This window comes from Colossoma macropomum, unplaced genomic scaffold (assembly GCF_904425465.1).
Source record: "Colossoma macropomum unplaced genomic scaffold, Colossoma_macropomum, whole genome shotgun sequence".
Lineage (NCBI taxonomy): Eukaryota > Metazoa > Chordata > Actinopteri > Characiformes > Serrasalmidae > Colossoma > Colossoma macropomum.
Genome location: NW_023494789.1, coordinates 12,755,052 through 12,774,999, shown reverse-complemented (window position 1 = coordinate 12,774,999; position 19,948 = coordinate 12,755,052). Strand labels below are relative to the sequence as shown.

Sequence of the window (19,948 nt, the reverse complement as noted above, 5' to 3'; positions counted from 1 at the left end):
CACATGACTGGGCGCTTGGTCTGGGATGGGGGGGTGTGGGGGGGTTGTGGCTGCTATCTCACTGTACAGAGAGAAAGAACAGGGTCAACCGGACAATTACACTATTATACAGCCATAAACGTCCACACACAGCCACAGAACTGACACGTTGGTATTAGTATGCTTGTAGGGACATTCTATTCATAAGTATTATACTGTAGTTGAGTCATGCTAAGCCTACTCTTAAATCTAACACAAAGCTTGACCTCAATATTTAAAAAGAGGTTTTCCTGTCATCATGAGGACATTTGGTCCTCAAAAATGGCCAGATACAGGAAAAAAAGTGCTTGAAATATTTGTCTGGACATGACTGCTCATGTGACTCAAGATGTGTGTTGGGCTCAGGTCATGTTCAAATTTCATGTTCAGGTTCTCGCAGCCCACCTCCCACTTTTAGTTTCTCCCTGATTTAGTTTTTCTCCTTGCTTTATTCAGCCTCTCTACTTTTATTACCATAAAACAGTTTTAAACTGGAACACAAAATTTAGCCCCGAAGTCCACACTCATTGGAAACAAGGACACAAGGTAAATAAATTGCAAACTGAAAATGGATTTTTATTTTATATGTCACATGTTTTATGTACAGAAACATCTGAGGTTTAATTTAGGTTTTATTTCATGTAGATTTACTCTCAATTTATATGTTTATGTGTTGGCATCAGCAGATATGTCCAACAAAAATATCATATATCAGCATCTGCCTGCAATTCCTTATTAATTACCTCATAAAACTGTTACTGTTACCTTTTAGTTCTGCCCCAAAATTTCTTCCTTTTGGGCAAACAAATGTAATTGGTTTTCTGGAGTGAACTACAAAGAGATTTCACCTGATCCAGTATTGGCTCTGATTGGCTGCTCAGACAACTCACCTTCCTTACCATATACACAAGATTAGGCATTAATATTCGGCATAATTTTGGCCAAAAAGGATTATTCTTAGGGATTGGAAATCTGAATTTCCTCTCTCATTTAAAATATGGCTTTCTGGAATGGTTTCTTCTATATATGAGGTTTCTTCTATGTATGAGACCCTTTCATAGAACACCTTCAGTGCTGATGAATAAACTGTGACATCCCCATTGGTAAATTAATTTAAATTTTTTCTCCTTCAAACTGCCAGGAATATAACACTCGCTACCATGTTTTATATTGAGTTGCTGTACATGTATAGTTTCTGGATATTCACAGGATTTTTCATTTCTTTTTTGTTGAACTGTTCTTATTCTTATTCTACAAAACTCTGAATAAAAGAAAACCGTTACACAGATCAGCCAGAACAAATGTAATAAATTGGCCGACTGCTGAGCACACATTTGGAACAGAACATTTTCGAGCATGCATTCCTATCACACACACCCGCCTACGTCTTCACCACGATCACTTCTAAATTTAGATCCATCTGATCCAGCTCCTAATGTAAGCCTTGTCACTCTTCTCCATCATGCGCTGAATGGCAGGGTCACTTTAATTACTACACTGCCTTAATCTGCTGCTTCTCAGAGCTCATCTCATTAAGAGAAAGTGGGCTAATTCATAAACCAGCAGCGTCCACTTGTCAGAGCAGACTACTGATAGGCTTACAGTCACACAGACGTGGAAGCGTCAAATCTAACACACACTGATGACTTCAGACAGCATCACAGCTGATGACACAACATCATTTCCATCTGGGATTCCGGACAGGTCGAGCTGTTTGACTGTCAGGTTTCAGTTACAGGCAGAGAGGATTGTGGGACAGCACAGGCAGAGAAAATGACAGATGGAGCAAGATTGTGATAATGAATTGTGAAATGGGTCACATGTAGAGCTGGATGATATGGTAAAAGAAGTTTTCATGATGCATGATATGGAGCGATATGTACACATTTTCTGACATCTGAGAAGTTGGAACAGACAAAGTAAATGCACATTTAATTTTACATACGGTGCTACACTAAATCCAGTTGAACAGGACTAATTATGCTCTCTTTGTAGTCAAACATACAGTTGGAAATGTTTTTAAGCACTGATGGGATCTACGATATGCTCAGGAAAGCATAATGTGACACATTGTGACATAATTTATCACAATAATGATAAATACCATCATTATCGCCCAGCTCTAGTCATATGACAATGTTATTGGTATTATGACAAATTGTTACAAAATGCTTTTCTGAGTATTCATCACTCTCATGTGACTTCACCGTATGACCATGCTGCGATTTTGATGGCTGAGAAAATCGAAATACATTCTGTGTGCTTTACAGCCATCAGAAGACAGAAGAAGATTTACTGTTTTTTTACATGTTATTTGACATGACAGTGTTTAATTAAAAATGGGCCAAGTGTTCAAAAAAATATATATATAAAAAATCAGCCAAGCCCAAAATACAATGGGTTTTACTGATGGTTTTGGCTCATCAGAATCCAAATTTAAACACTACAGAGAATACCTGATCTCATATTAAACACAAACTAGCTTGGTAATGTTTGTCAACCGACTGAAGCTATCAATGCTGAGTGGAAAAGTACTGAATCTTCTTTCTGTAAAAGGTTGTTTGCAAATGTACACACAAAATTTCAACATTTAAATAAATGAAAGGGAAAAACTTTAATGATGTGTTGTGAAGACAATTAAAGCCTTAATGATTTGCCATTTTGGGCTTGGCTGATTTTTTTATTGCTCACATTTACTGTCAAAATCAAACTGATTAACACAATCGCTACAACCATGGCAACTGGTCCACACCGTTCACTGGCTGACCTGCCCAACGACAGATAACTAAGGTAACGGAGTACACAGATACTAACTGTGTACTAAATACAGCTACATATATGACTAAAAATATTACTTCTGATTTTTTTCAAGACAGACGCTCTTAATTTTACAGTTATTTAAAACGGTACGTGTGTGTAGCGTGAGGAGTCACGCGAAAAGCATTTTAACTGGTATAACAGTAAAGTTAGCATTTGTGTCTGAGCAGTAAAAAACTGTTCTCCTATGTGTTGGATGGCGTGTTCACTGACAGATGCTAAAGACTTTAAAACAGTAACTAATAGGAACGAAGATATTTTAAAATATTTCACCGTTTAAGGACTAGTAATTGCTTTTCTTTTAATTTTGCACAATCGCTTCCATTGATGCGCAGCAGGAGAAGGTAATTAATGTGGAATCTGTATAAAAAAAGTCATGCGGCTCAAACGGATTCATATGAACACAAACTCTAGAACACTGAAAAACAGTGATAACAAAAATTAGAGATTTAGACTATTTATAGGGAGCCTGCAAAAAAACTATAACCACAGGCAGCTAACTGGATTGCTGCCCAGGTTTTTTGTGACCCTGTTGTTTTGTTGGTGTATTTACAGCTCCTACATGTTTGCAAACCTAAAATGAAACAAAATGCCATGATGTCTATTGTCAGGGTGGGCAAAACGGCAAAAATATAAGATCATGATGCTTAGAAATATTCAATCAAAAATATTTGTGATACATATCAAAATATTACAAGTTTGAGATCTGAAAGCTCAAATAATGACACATTTAAAAAATACCAGCAACAACTAAAATACGCTGATTTTTATTCAGTGTTTCACATACAACTCTGCACTACATCCAGTTAAAAAGGACTGATTCTGCTCTGTTTATTATGAAACAAGCAAGTTAACACTCACAATCACAAGCAAATTCTTTAAATACGGACTACACCCACGATATACTCAGAAAAGCATATTTTCATGAGCTCTAAAGCTAAATTCTGATTTCAGATCTGATCAAGAAAAGCTTTAGCACCTTGCTAATCTGAGATATAGTCCATTAGCCTTAATCTATATTCATATCAGAGCTCAACTGACTAATACAACCCACTATATTTTTTATTTATTTATTTTAAACCTTTTAGCCAACTGTGTCTGAACACATCAGAATTAGACCTAAGCATTTAACCCATCCGTGCAACACCACATACACACTAGTGAACACACACACACTAGGGGGCAGTGAGCACACTTGCCCGGAGCGGTGGGCAGCCCTATCCACGGTGCCCGGGGAGCAGTTGGGGGTTAGGTGCCTTGCTCAAGGGCACTTCAGTCACGTACTGTCAGCTGAGGGGATCGAACCGGTCACAAGGCTGGTTCCCTAACCTCCAGCCCACGACTACCCCTAAGGCAACTGGTCTGCTTTAACACTGAAACAGTGCTTTGTTGTGAAAAAACCTGAGAGCTCTAGAGTGACATACGAAATGAAATGAGCTCCATTACTATATTCAGCTAGAAGTTTGAACACTATCATTTGAATCTATTTGTTAGCTAGCTTACTAGCTAGCTAGCAGAGGCAATCTGCTCTGTTTCTGCTGTCTAGTCCATCCATCTGTGGAAGTAATGGTCAATTTGTTTTTTTTAAGCGATTATCTCACAGTCACTTGACCAACCGCTTCTCAATCTTTGTTTTGGGAGAAAGTGCTAAGCAAGCAATCTGATGACATGCAAGCATGACAAGCATGACATTTCTTTTCTTAAGAAAGCCTTAAAAACTTCCCTTACACAATCTATTGAAGCAATTAAATGCAAATTATCTTTTCATAAGACTTAGGAATTACACAGCATGTCTATTAGTTCTCATGTTGCAAAGCGGAAGCCATGTATCAACAACATCTAGAAACGCTGCTGACTTCTCTGGGCTAAAGCTCATCTGAGACGCAAAGTGGAAATGAGTGGTGTGGTCTGACAAGTGCAATTTTCAAATTATTTTTGGAAATAATACAGAAATATTTAGAAATTATATTTTTGGACATCTGACTAATGGCGCCCAGCCCAAAGAGGAAAGGACCATCCCAAATGTCATCAATGTAAAGTTCAAAAAACATCCTCTATCATGGTATGGCAGTGGCATAAGTGGGTAAATTGCACATCTGTGAAAGCACCATTAATGCTGAGGGGGACATATTCCTTTTTTCGATCAATATTTGCTGCCATCTAGAAGACGTCTTTTTCAGGGATGTCCCTGCTTGTTTTAGCAAGACAACATTGAGCCACATTCTGCTTGTGTTACAACAGTGTAGCTTTGTAGTAAGAGAATGCCAGAGTTACACTGGCCTGCATGCAGTCCAGAGTTGTCTGCCTTTGAAAACGTGTGGCACATTACGAAATGAAATATCCAACAACAGAGACCCCAGACTGATTGTTATAGCAAGCAAGAATGGGAAAGAAACTATAACTACAACAACAACAGACATTCTCTTGTTATAAGGAAAGGTGAGGTAACTCAGTGATAAACATGGCCCTGTCCAAACTCTTTTGGAAAGTCTTGCACACGTCAAATTTAGAATTAGCTGAAAGATTACAATTCCTGTCTTTGTGCTGTTTTCACTTTAATACATGTCCAAATGTATTTGCAAATCATTGTTGTCTGTTTTTATTGACATTTTTCCTACTGTCCCAACTTTTTTGGAATTGGGTTTGCTCATTTCATTCTGAAATCTGAACTTTACACATGTTGCATAACTTATTTGTATCCACTTCCTGGACCTCAGTTTCAGCCAAAAATCACAAAAATGAAAAGATCCCAAGTTTTGCAACTACGATAGCCACTATCAAAACATCCAAAACGCTCAGTTCACTGTCCCAGTTCACAGCTGAGGAAATAAAACAATGCTATCTATCACCAAGGAGGCCATTCTCCACACAGAGCCAAAACCGAAGCGGGTCAGCAGGGATTCAGGCCACAGTTATTGATCTTTGCTTTCACACTCAGGATTGTGCACTTAATCTGTTCAAGCCACTGTAATCCTATTCGGCTTACCTGGGGCAGTGTTTGTCAGGCTACTCAGAGAAACAGCTTATAGTGCTTTTACCCCTAAAGCAGTGGGTCTTGTTTTGCACTACGCAGTGTAAATATATAAAAAAATATATATCATGATAATTACTGAGCTTTACATCGATCAGCGATTACATTAAAACCTTCTTCCTCATTTCTACACTCAATGTCTATTTTATCAGCTCCACTGACCATATAGGAGCACTTTGTAGGTCTACAATTACAGATTGTAGTCCATCTGTTTCTCTGCATACTTCGTTACCCTGTTCTTCAATGGTCAGGACCACAACAGAGCAGGTATTATTTGGGTGATGAATCATTCTGAACACTGCAGTGACATTCGCATGGTGGTGGTGTGTTAGTGTGTGTTGTGCTGGTATGAGTAGATCAGACTCAGCAGTGCTGTTTTTTGACAGTCCTAATGGCCTTCAGTCCAGGTTGTAAATCCTCTAGATAGCTCTGCAAGTTTTACCTTGCGCTGTGATAATTCTCTGATCATAAACTCACTAAACAGCCCTACAAATATCAAATAAAGCATGATCACAATGTGAGAGTACAGCTTGTGAAACCAGACAGTTACTCTAATTATCTTTAAAAAAAAGATTTTTTAAATTATTTGACTGAAATTGTATTTACAGTATTTTAAAGTGTCCACAATAAAAATACCATCTGTGTTGAATATTGTGATATATCTTATTACTGAATATGGGCATGTGTCAATTTTGCACACTTATAGAAAAATTAGTAAGCTGTTCATGAGCTAAGTGAGGCAAAAGCAGGCAAAGCATGGGGTCTCCAGGACTGGAACCAAAAGCCATTAGTCTAGTCTACATCGCAACAATGAATGCGTATACATGCACTCAATAATCTGATAACTGCAGAAAATCAGATTTTGTCAGTAATCCGATCAACACGTTTACATGCACTTGAGTAATCAGATAATAGGAAACTCCAGGTCTACATGAGTCAGTAATCAGATTTCTGCGTTGCAATCAGCCAATAAGCTCACAGAAGAAGACGTGACATAAACATAATGTAAAACTCAAACTTCATACTGTGGCTTTTTTTTTTTAAATATCGCGCCACTTTACCTGAAAATATGAACTTACATTATCTAGAAGATGAAGAATATTCAAAACCTTTATTTCGTGTTTGGTTTCAAAAGTCGCTCCAAAAGTGTTTTGCTGCCATCTCGCGACATCCACTGTCTGTTCTCGCACATGCACAGTGCGAGAGTGAGAAATCCGATAAAAATCAGAGTAAGAGTTTACATGCACTGAGAAATCTGATTACTAAGCTAAAATCCAATTCTCTTTATCGTATTTCTTAATTGGATTTCTAGATCAGAGTAGGGTGTTTACATGATCATTTGAATAATTGATAGAAATTAATAGAAATCCCACTATGGATTACTGAGTGCATGTATACGCACTCAATTTTGTTTTATTGACTTCCCCAAACAAAGCTGTATCTCAGTAAAACTGCTGACCAGTTCTTTTGCAAAGGGTGCACTGGTCAAGGGAGCTGCGATAAGAATAAAGATCGAAGGCTATAGGATTAGATCTCAGATTAGTAAAGTGCAAAAGCTTTTATTGACCAGATCTGAGATCAGACTTTGCCTTTGGAGCTTGTGTAAGAGAGAGTTATACGAACAGCAGTGGTTTCACAATGTGAGAGGGTGATATGGCAAAAATGACATCACAATAATTTAAGACATTAGGTAGTTAATCTTTAGTTTTCTGAGGTTTGCAAACAATTTAGAATAAAGACGCATGTTTTAATATGCAGTTACTATACATTAGTTGTTGTTTACAGGCTCTCCTGAAGTGGTCTAAATCTTTAAATGTTTTGATGCAGTTTTTCAGTGTTCTAAAAGTACTTGCCATCATCATAGGAATTCGTAAGGTGTAATTCATCACAATAACTACAACATTAGTCATTTCACCCACTCCTATGCGTAGGGGCTGCTTTTTTTGTGTTGTATTTTTCCCCCTGGGGTCCACTTATGACATTTACCTGGTTTTATTCACCCAAAGCATACTGTATTACAGCCTCACTTTATCCTTTAGAATTAAAAATCTGTTTTTTTGGAACTGATATACTTAAATGAGCTCTGTTCTGTTCTGCTGCTCTGCATAGTGTTTCATTAAAAAAGCAGGGCTGAAACTTCAGCATGAATGGGTGAGATTAAACTGCTATATAAAATCTCATTAGATACATGTAGATTAACTTGTGGATAGTAACCAAACAGGCTATATTTGCATTGTAAATATCGAAAACCCTGGTTCATATCAACACTACTGCAAAGAAATCACAGTCGTTAAGTTTCTCTACAATTCACAATTTTACATCAAACCACTCTCTTGTTGAATTTGTTCACATTTCAACCACTGAATTATACAGAAATTTTGGAAAATCAGTGGAATTCCCCTTCAAACTTCATGCCTTTGCTGCTAAGGCAAGACTGGGGAGCAGGACAGCCTATTGAATGCCACAAAATGTGCCTCACCAATAAGGAAAAAATACTGGATTTACATTTCAACCACTGAATTATACAGAAATTTTGGAAAAATCTGTGGAATTCCCCTTCAGAGTTTATGCCTTCACTGCTAAAGCAAGACTGGGGAGCCTTACAGCCTACTGAACGCCACAAATGTTCCTCACCAATAAGGAAAAAATATTTTATTTACATTTCAACCACTGGATTGTGCAGGAATTTTGGAAAATCGGTGAAATTCCCCTTCCAAGTTCATGCCTTTGCTGCTAAGGTAGGACTGGGGAGCAGGACAGCCTACTGAATGCTACAAATGAGCCTCACCAATAAGAAAAAAAATTTGAGTTTGATAATTACATTATCATTTTACTACCCAGGGCTGGGAACAAGACCTTGGAAGGACAGGAGAAGGAGAACATTTACTTCCCACAGTGTGCAAAACAGCGCTGCTCTGTAATCGCCTCAAATCTCTACCTTTACCTTTAGGGACAACAGAAAAAAACACCATTTTCCAACATAGCATTTTCAACAATTGCTTTCAAAAAAGGGAATTTACTTTGAGACAGCTGCACCTCAGGAGGTAAGGAATACGCAGAAGAGTGTTTCCAGGCTCCTGTGGTGCCCTCAGAGGCTCTTTTGTAAAGAAACATGATGTAATACACAGCAAAATGGCAGTAAAGAGCTCCGCAGCCCTGCGAACAACCAGAGGCAAGTGTAAAACTGGGGGTAATAATCTTTCCAATTATGTGGAATAGGCGGCGCAGCTCTGCCGAGCATAAGAACAATGAGAGCGCGCTTGTGTGCCGTGCATAGGCAGGGATAAGAAAAAGGGGATTAGAGAAAAAGAGAGAGAGAGAGAAAAAGAGAGAGAGAGAAAGAGAGAGAGAGAGAGAGAGAGGGAGAGAAGCTGGTGCTGAATAAGAGCATTTAGTCTGCAGTTTGAAAGAGATGGATTTAAACTGCAATAAACATGGTTACTGTTTATATTTAAGACTTTGAGTCTGCATAATTTTGCATTAATAATACTGGTGTTTGTACAAAGTCTGGTACAAAAAATTTTGGACACCAAGCCCAACATCCAGTGATGAACAATGATTAGAGCTAGGCTTTAGCTCGGGTGGTAAATGTCCAAACTCTTTAAATAAATAAATAAAAAAAAACTGTAATAATGCTAATTTCCGCTAGCACCCCTATGACATTTCTAATAATGTTTGAGCACATGAACAAATTTTGGCCATAGAATAATGACAGACATTAACTGACATTAACATATATTTTACCTTGTCTTACCTTGATGCAGCTACCACTGTTTCATTCCTAACAACTAACCTGAAACCTGGTTAAATTGCAACTCATTCACAGTTAGTGTCGTATTTAGAACTCACAGATGTTTTTCCCATAGAATTGGTCCCAAAAACGTGACTGGTTAATTTCACTGTCACTTCCTAGTTATGTTGGTAGTCAGTCTAAGCTGCAAGGCCTTCAGACCAGCTCCTGAAGACCTAACCAACAGGAGAGAAAGCTTGGCTTTGTGTCCAGCTAAAACTTAAAACGAAAGAATTTCTACTGTTCATGCAGAGTTTAAATTCAACAAGCATTATAGTTTTATTTAGTTGAAATTGACCAAAAATTACAGACTTTTTTTTCTTTTTTTTTTTAGATCAGATGCACTTTTTTGCTGCATTTATAAGTGGAGCAGTGATGAGTCAATTGTCACTTCTTTGCCAATTCCAATTCTATGTTTCAAGTAGCACAAAGACTCAAATGACTGTCACTGCTCTGACCCGTCCTACTCACCTCACTTAAAGGCTTAATTATCAGGTTGGTTGATTTAAGTGCATTACAGGAAGAAGAAAAAAAAAACAAAAAACAAAAAACAAAAAACAAACAAACAAAAAAAAACACAGAGTATGGGGACTGTCAGCTTGCCTGTCTTATTTAGCAGCGTTTCTTCCTCTTCCTCACTGTTAGAGGTCTGCAGCAGAGCAGACCTGAGCCTGACAGGGCCCAACAAACTATGGGCTTTTGGGGCGGGTATGGACCATTTTTTTTTTTACAGATCACATTGGACATTGGTTTGTTTTCTATTTAGTGATTTATTTGTGCAGTAGATATGTTTTAGTGTGGAAGTATGTCGCACATTCTCACCCATTTTCTCTCTTGCACTCCCTCCTTCTAGTGTGGTCCATTTGTCCACAACAAAGCGTGGCTAATGGTCTTGCAAACTGTTCAGCATGGACGAAATAAAAAGCTCATAGTGTTAATGCATGTGACTGGGTTCTGGTTTCAAACAGGGATGCGCACTATGACTAATTTTGATATTCAGGTGTCTACAGGAGCTAACAAACGGACACCCTGTTAAACAAAGCAAAGTTATTCAGTGCGAAATTAACGTAAGGCTGGAGCTGGAAGCTTCCTCTGAGGTTAAAGACAGTAGCTTGAAAATTCAGCAACATACAGAGAAATACATAAGAAGAAATGTTTTATCATTCAAAAATAGCCAAAGGAAATCTCTAGATTTTGTGTTAGATGAGTAATGGTGGCTGCTTCTTCAGATGAGGAGCTAAAACTACAACACTGGACGCTGACAAGGACGCTCCTCAATGTGCCAAAATGTTATTTGTCAGAGAAATATATTTCCACTATTCCTGAAACTACCTAACATCAGCTAGAGTACCAGTTAGCAACAAAGCCGCGCTACATCTGCCCGATCAGTAACGTCCTTAACAAGGTGCTCTTGGTAAAGTCAAGTTCAGTATTTAAATACTGGCACCTTAAACGGTTCAGAGAGTAACTGAGTACTCGCGCACATCCCTAGTTCCAAAGTCAGCGGTCCCACTCGGGCCTGGTTGGGTCTTATGTATGGGTTGGGACTTCAAATTCATGCCCGTGCAGACTTTTACTCCCTGAACACCTGAAACTACTACTTAAAAAAGATGGTTCTTTTATGGTGCTTTAGTGAAGGCAATGGCTCTATTCAGAACCAGCAGAGTTCTATATGGAACAATTTCATGCTTAAACGTTTCTCTGAATTGGATCTCAGATTGATTGAGAATGTGCTGTAGATGGTTCTATACAGAACCTTTTTGAAAAGGGTTCTATGTAGCACCAAAAAGGGTTCCTCTATTGTAACAAGCTTGACATTGTAACAATAGAAGAACCATTTTTGGTGCTACATAGAACCCTTTTCAAAAAGTTTCTACACGCTTAAGGCTAGTTCCTCAAGGGTTCTTCACTAAAGAAAACGATTTTATATAGAGCCATGAACGCTCTGTGCATTGTGAAAGCGTTCTTTAGATTGATCAAGAATGTGCTGTAGGTGGTTCTATACAGAGCCTTTTTGAAAAGGGTTCCATATATCACCAAAAAGCGTTCTTCTATTGTAACAGCTTGACATCGTAACAGTAGAAGAACCCTTTTTGGTGCTATATGGAACCCTTTTCAAAAAGGTTCTACACACCTAAAAAGATGGTTTCTTAAGGGTTCTTTAGTAAAGAAAATGGTTCTATATAAAAGGCATAAACACTCAAAGAACGCTTTGCATGATTAATGGTTCTTTGCATCATGAAACAGTTCTTCAGATCGATTGAGAATGTACTGTATACGGTTCTATATAAAACCTTTTTGAAAATGGTTCTATATAGCACCAAAAATGTTCTTCTATTGTTATAATCTTGACATTGAATTCTACATAGAACCATATACAACACATTCTCCATCAATCTGAAGAAGCGTTTCACCATGCAAAGAGCCATTTGAACATGATATGGTTTTATATACAACTCATCGTTCTAAACAGAACCAATGCTGTTACTACAGAACCCTTGAAGAACTCTCTTTTTAAATGTGTAGCTGGTTTTGGAGAGTTCTTGATGCGGAGATGTAAAACATAAAAGCCCTGGCCATCAGAGATAAAGGGCCAGCCACAGTTACGCCGCTACCAGCACAGGTCACACAGTCATCCTAATTGGGATCGGTCTTTGTTTTGTGTTATTCAGGGCCCTGGGATACCAACACAATGGGGACAGTGACACAGAGGGAGCTGTATGATCATCACACAATGAGACTAGAGCGCAGTGACATTCCACAGTACTGATGTCAGGATTTCGTGTAATCAGAGTCTTACAATGACTTTTCCACATCTTGTAACGATAAAATATTTCAGACCAATGGAATTTCTACATCTTTATTGCGTTTGATTTTTTCACTTAAGGTCCACTTCTCTTTATCTTTTATAATAATACAGCAGGCTGTTTTTGATACTGTCCCTTAAAGTCTGGTATACGTAAATGGGTTCTGTCCTAATTGGCTGCCATGTACTGTGCCTCATCCAAAAAGTAGCCCAGGAAGAAACATTCCTTATAACATCATAATGGGTGGGACTAAACTGCTATAGAGTGAATAGATGGATATTGTTGATGCAAAATGTTTAAGAACCCTGGACAGACTTCATGTTTTGTTCATTTTCTAAGCGAAAATATTTTAAAACATCGTATACTGGGAACAAACTTAAATATGGAATGCATAATTTCTATTTATTTCCATTGATAACTTTAACATATTGAAAGAAAAAGGCTGTAGATGATAAATGTACAATGTGAAGAATGGAGTTATAATAACTTCTCACATCTGAAAAGTGGCTTTCACATCTACCAAATAATAGATAGATAATCTACCAAAAAATTACTGTAAATGAATAATTATAGTATACGATTTATCATTTAAAAATGTGAAATACCTTCCATGTATGTATCCTATTGTATTTAAATGTACAGTATGTATGTCTTTCTTCAATAAAATAGCAGCTTTTTTATTATCATTAACATTTATAACATGTGAGTCCAAACTTTCCAAACAGTAGTGTATGCAAATCGGTTTTGATCATAAAAACAACAAATTCAAAGCAACTGTTTTTGCAGCTTGGTTTGCATATATAGCCAGGATTTTTTAAATTTAGGAAAATTAGGTTTTTCATCATATATGTCCTTTAAACATGACCAATTTCCGGATGATCTGAGTTGAGCAGTTCACTGTGTAATGTTCTTGCTGTGTAGCAGTTAAAAAAACCTACTGCCACCACAATACCCTTCTATCTTATCACAGCTCACTCAGAGGTCAGAAAAGTGGTCATTAAGCCACACAGCCAAGCAACACACATTGCAGAATGAGCTGGAAAAACCCGCTCACTTACCATTTGAACAGGCTTACTAATAAGAGTTTCCCCCTTTGCCCATGCAAAAAATGCTCATTAGAAACCCACAGAGTCACTGTAAAAGCTTTGGTTTACCTCAGTACGAAGACTCTGATTTGAGCTCTGCTAATAATCAAAGTTTACAAACTTATATTTGCCAATATTTGCGCTGCAAATTTTATTTTTATTTATTTTTATTATATTTAGGAACAAATAAAGGTTTCTTTAAGCAGGTCTGGCAATAAAAACTGACAATTTTAACTTAGTTTGTGTCCAGTTTAAAGGGGCACTCTGGCCAAAATAAAACAGTATTATGAATCTTATGAAATGTCATGAAGTAACAATTACAAATCTCTGCAGAGGGTTTTAAATTTGATTTCTGGGGGCAGATTGGTCTTGACCTGGTCCTGGGGGTTGGTGGGACTGGGGATCGGGGTTCTTCACCACTGCTGAAAAAAATTCTAGAGAAAGCACTGTAAAAAATGAAACCATCACTACATCTGTTACAAACATGCATGTAACAACCTCACATCTGCAGCAGTCTCTAAAGCAAGATTCTGTGGTTTAAAGACCCTCCCTTCAGGAAGCTGAATAATACGTCTGTGTTTATTAGGTATCAGTGGCTATGCTAGCAGTCAGGAATTCTTTAACACCACCTGTGGATTCCCAATGGTTGTATGATGTATTTACTTAATGCATGCTGGGTATTGTAGTGAGAGAACACTAATAGATAAAAATACACACACCAGAAAGAAAAACATTCATTTGTGAATTCTGTTAAACTGATCAGGCTGGGGGATATAAAGCTGCACTACAGAGTATTACACAACCATAACAAACATATTAAATGATTAAATGCAAGTTTTAGGCCGGAATGCCCCAATAACTGGTGTTCTGTGTGCAAGAAGTTCTCAAAAACATCCACACACTCATCTGGGCTATTTATGCCGATGCATCTTTGTTTCAGCATTAATATTGTTTAAAACAATGTTGAAAGCTACTCTGACTTTATTGTACACAAACAATTATTTCTGAATTATTCTTTTCAAGCACTCTGACTGATAAGGTATACCCTTACACAAAAATATTCCATTACTTTTTAGCTCCATTAGCCTCCTAGATCCTGTGCAAAACTCAAAGTGAAGTCTGAAGACCAACCAAGCTCTTGCGGGAAAGTCATGTAAATTTGTTAGTATTTTCACCAAACTGTTCCTTAAACTTCAACTTTGATCTTCTCTTAATAGTAAGACAGGCGGCTTAGCTAAATCACTTTATATTGCATTAGCCATTAGCATGCACTGCCTTTCTCTGACTCGAGTGGCTGTTCATTAGTCCAACCTTTCCCAGCGAAAGCCCAGGTGTGAGTTGCAACAAAAGAAGTCGTGTGGAATCAGGTGTCCAAACGTTAATTAACGGTCCGATGACAAAGCGAAGCACTCAAGCGGACTGAAAAGGGCCTCGCTGCTTTTTCATGTGCCGCACGCTACAGACGGCTCACAGGACAATGAGGCCTTCTGATTGAATGTGTTGGTTTTAAATCAGTATCTATGCAATTACACCTGACGGCCAGACAGCTGGGTTGAAAGGCTCAGACCTAAACATGATTTAAGCTACATCATTTAAGCTGTTACTGTCAACGTTTGCCCCACAGGGTGCATCTAGCTAGAGCTGTGATTAACAGTGCTGAAGGATCTATCAGTTAAGACAACTTCTGTTTCAGTTTGCTGATCAGGCACAGAAGCGAACCTTATCATGCACGTTAAGCCACCTGTAACCTCTTAGAGATGCACTGATATGAGAATGTAATCAATATCTCAATATCTGTATTTTCTTTCTTAGTGTTAAGAGCCTTGGTTGTAAGTAGAGCAATTATAGGGGTCCAAGCACTCCAGTGCACCAGTGTCCAATAAGGTTATCCATGCCCTTAATCCATTATACCATTATTCCATTCAAAGTAAAGAGTGTGAGAAAGCTCTCCCAAAGGTCTATAGGTGGAGTTTGTTCACACTCCAACAAAACATGACCCCAGAGGAACAGAGAAATCAGCAAAGTTGTTTTAATGGTTTAATGTTTGTAGACAGTTTCAAACAGTTACTATTGCATTATGCTGGGCTTCCTCCCATATTTTGTAATGCAGAAGTACAGAAATCCATAATTATGTAAGGTTTGTAGAAACAGAGAACTTAAGGGGCACAGTGTGCATCTCGAAAATAACCAGTCAAGTATAACAAGGACAAGATACATGGCTACATACTGCAATTGTAATATTCCTGCATTATTTTGCCAAGTGATTCATATTTTTGATTATGCAAATAGCCAACACGTTACTGGTCAGAGAAAAATGTCAGTGTCGGCTGAGAGCCTTATTTGCAAATTGCAGACTCCCACCATATCAGTATTGTGACATCACAAAATCAATTAGTATATTGTGCACCCCTAGGGAGTTCTCTGGGGTTTTTTAACTCTCTTTGCATTCATGATCTTTTAGCATTTCGGTCCAGAGCGCTAGTCATCCTAATTAGGACGAGACAGAGACAAAATGAAAGAGACAGAAACAGAAAGAGAAATTGTTTCTCTAGCATAAATACCACAGGCAGTAACAAAGGAACGCTAGCAACCTAACTTGACATGGTGACATTTCTCCCTGTGCTACAATGGCATTTTTTCTTCCTTCTTTCAGACACGCTCTGTCTGAGACGGCAAATTCCTCCACCAGGCTCAGCGAGATAAGATAGCTCACACTGTTACTCCACAAAGCACACGCGAGGCTTTAACACTGAAAACAATAGAACCCAGCCAAAGAGGCAGGCCAGCAAAAAGGCATGAAGATATATACAGAGATGTGGGTTTGCTAAAGCTTTTTAAACTAAACAGACCAAAATAAAGAGATAATAGCCATCCCTCCACTTTTCTTAAGTGGTCAGACAGACACACTAATACAGATACAGAGGAACACAACTGCGTGATCAATTCTGACCTACATTTATCATTTAATATTGATAGCCATTTTCTGGAAGCAATTGGTGCTTAAGTGCAATTAGGAACAACACAAGACACGTTTATACACTTACATGTCTTACATATAACAGCATTCAAATGATACAATAATTTGGTTGCAGACATACAAAATTTTGCTAATATGTTATTCCTGTGTTATAACAACTAACAGAAATGTTAGATGTATTTAGAATGAGAAACAGAGCTGTAGATGAAGATGATTCTGAGAAAAAAATGACAAAGAAAGCTGAACATTGACATTTTCCGATAAGATTAACATTTCAAAAGGTGGTAATCAAATTATAGGGCAGATAATGTGACAAATTGTATGAAAAATGGTTAATCACAGTATATTTATCATCATTTAAATCACTTGTTGCTGCTCCCAAAATAATCAAAAACATTTTGGTTTCTTGTTTGTAACATTTAAGCTTTCTATACGGTAGTTGGTACATTCTATGAGATATTATTATGTATTAGATAATAAAAACGATTAATAAGACAAGTGATATCAAATCTTTAAACAGCAGTGTACTTGTAAATCACCATTTTCACCAATTCTAATTAGCACTCTTACTGAGCGTGTGTGCTCTGGTCAATGTAGAAATTTCATGGGGATGGCACTTTTGGGTTTATTCCCTCAGAACCTTTTTAATTATTTAAGTAATTAATTAATTAATTAATTATTCATCATTCGATAGTACTCTTTTATATAAACTAGTATGTATATGAAGTACATAAAACACTAATAATACACTAGTAATTAAGCGGCCCATATCTGACATTTTTCTTGCATTTTAATTTCTCCTGAGGTTCACTAGACATTATTACATGACTCTCCAACCTCTTTTTGTCCCTTAGAATTAAACAAACCCTTTTTGTTACTGTGCCTTTAAGACTGATATATGTAAGTGAGCTTTGTTCTGATTGGCTGCCGTTTATTGTGCTTTGTACAATAAGCAATATGGGGTGAAAGATTCCTTATAACTTCAGAATTTTCATTCTTAATTTGTTATTGTTACAATTCACTCCGTATATGAAACCTGCTTGTTTTGAATACACTGCCAGAAAAACGAACACATTTATATATATCAACCTGTTCGGCTTACAACAGTTTAGCCCTGCCCACTCACACTTAAACCATAAATAGTGTTTTAGCCTGGACTGCTTTTTGATTGAGGCACAATGCAAAGCAGCCAACCAGAACAGAGCTCATTTACATATACTAGTCTTAAAACTACACAAAACATCCTGTTTAATTATAAAGAATAAAGGGAGGTTAGAAAACGCTCATGTAAAAAATTAATAACCATTTTTGATACATATACCAACATGCTGCGATGGACCTTGGAGGGAAAAAAAGTGTTGGATATGCGCCCTTTAATAAGATGAATGAGGAAACAATGTTGTTTGTAATTTTTTCCTGAACAGGTCCCGCAGGTCTAGCTGCATTCAAACCTCCTCTCGTCACTCATTTCATTTACAGATTATCACCTGGACAGCCACCCCCCGCTAACACAGCACTTCACCTCTTCAAAACACAAGCAGAATGAATGTCACTAACTCACCGAACCTGTCCGCTGCTCTAAAGGCTGTTCTGAGAGCTCGTCTGTCCGTCTTAATCAGAATACGAGGCAGCCACGCCCAATGTGGATCAGAGTACACAATCACCACCTGCATAAGAGGTGGTTCACCTGTGACCATATGAATGATGTAATGCTTCCAAGCACACCACCATAATCACCACCGACATTGAGCAAACACTTAAAACTATACCTCACAAGGAAAAGGTTGGATAAAAGTCAAACTGGCTCTTGAAACTGTGGTATGAAACTTATGAAGGAACCGGTGAGAGAAAATGGAGCACTTTGCAATGAGTTTGTTGCTATGGTAGCTAATACGCCAACAAGCTTATGTAGTATGATAAACTACATATATACAAATACTTCTGATTAAATTATGATATATGGACAGATTCTTTGATTAGTCAATCATTTTACACTTTCTAAGGTAATGAAGACGAGTTCACGGATGTGAACAGCTTACATTTTAAAACGAGCTTTGCTCCAGCGGCTTTGTTTTCCGTCATTTTCTATATGCGCAGACAACTGTGGGTAACCAAAGGTCAGGAAAGATACATCAGTTGTGTCCTCGAAATCACTCTGAACATAGGCTGCATTTCTAGGCTGTATAAGAAGGGTGCTTCACTTTGGAACAGCCTTCTATGATGTAGCAGCCGAAGAATGCAGCCTAGGCTTTGGAATGCAGCTAATGATGTTAGAATCATGTCTGTATTGGCTGATAATTGTTAAAAAATGATACTTTAGCAACGAACAGAGCAGATATTTGACGATGTACTGCTGTATGCTGTTCGGGCCCCCCTGGTGAAAGGGCATGTTTTGTTTATTTTTTTAAGTGAACATAAATACACTTACATTTCTGCACATTTGTATGCACAGGTGCTGTTTATCTGCCGAATTTAAAACACTTGAGAAAATTAAAAGCATACGTGGCCTGTGCAAAAGTTATGGCACATTTAATATATTTTTTTTTCAATATGTAATCTTAGCAAATAAAATAGAAATTGTGCACTAAAATTAGCAGTAAAATGCCATATTTAAATGTGCTCCCTGTAGAAGATGTGTTCACTTATTTTCACTTGGACAATCAACAAAACATACTTGACCAAGGGTGCTCTAAGTTTTCATATGATTGGACGAACACAAAATGAAAGAAAGTAAAAGCGATGACTGCACAACAACAACAACAACAACAACAACAACAACAACAACAACAACAACAACAACAAACATCTACTCTGACAGTCCAAAAGATTAAGCGTTTTTATATCGAAATCGCAATTTAAGAGAATGCAATTTTCAAAACACAAGAGCTGCAATTTTTTTAAGAACTAAAGCCGACATTATCAAAAACCCTATCTAGTTTTAAGTGGGGAAATTTAACCTAATAACAGAGTTATATACTGCCTGTAGAGTTAGACCAATCAAAGCCAACTAAATCTCCATCTGTTGTGACATCACAACCACAGCCTATTGGCTTTCTGGCATACTACATTAAGGGGTCAGGCATCAAGTCAGAAAAAGTGGATATCCTGGTGTTCTTGGCAAAAAAAAATGAGTGAACTTTAATTTATACAGAATAATAGCAATTTAAATCGCAGTTGCAATATTAGTCAGAAAAATTGTAATTAGATATTTTCCCCAAATTGTTCAGCCCTAGCAAAAACCACTTGATGTTTGGCCTAAGAGAAGCTCCCTGCCTCTTTTCCTGCTCATGGCCAGGTGTAAGGAGCAGGGTTATGTAACCTGGTCATTACTGGTGTGGAGTCTGCTCCTGTGAACAGGTGCCTGGCTTTAGTACTCTGCTTCCTCGAGCTGCTGATAAGCCCAGAGCTCTTCTCTAGAAGCTC

General features: G+C 37.7%; 1 protein-coding gene across 2 annotated transcripts in view; it reads right to left on the bottom strand.

Moving 5' to 3' along the window:
• Nucleotides 1–19,948, bottom strand: part of LOC118807932 (testis-expressed protein 2-like) — a 57,227-nt gene that overhangs the window by 32,266 nt on the left and 5,013 nt on the right. The window contains exon 1 of one of the 2 annotated variants that reach the window (XM_036570121.1): nt 18,087–18,193. The exons of the other annotated variant lie outside the window; for it this stretch is intronic. The gene's annotated coding sequence lies outside the window, so the exon portion shown is untranslated. Of the gene's footprint in view, nt 1–18,086; nt 18,194–19,948 lie in introns of those variants that run through there. 2 annotated transcript variants of the gene reach the window in all.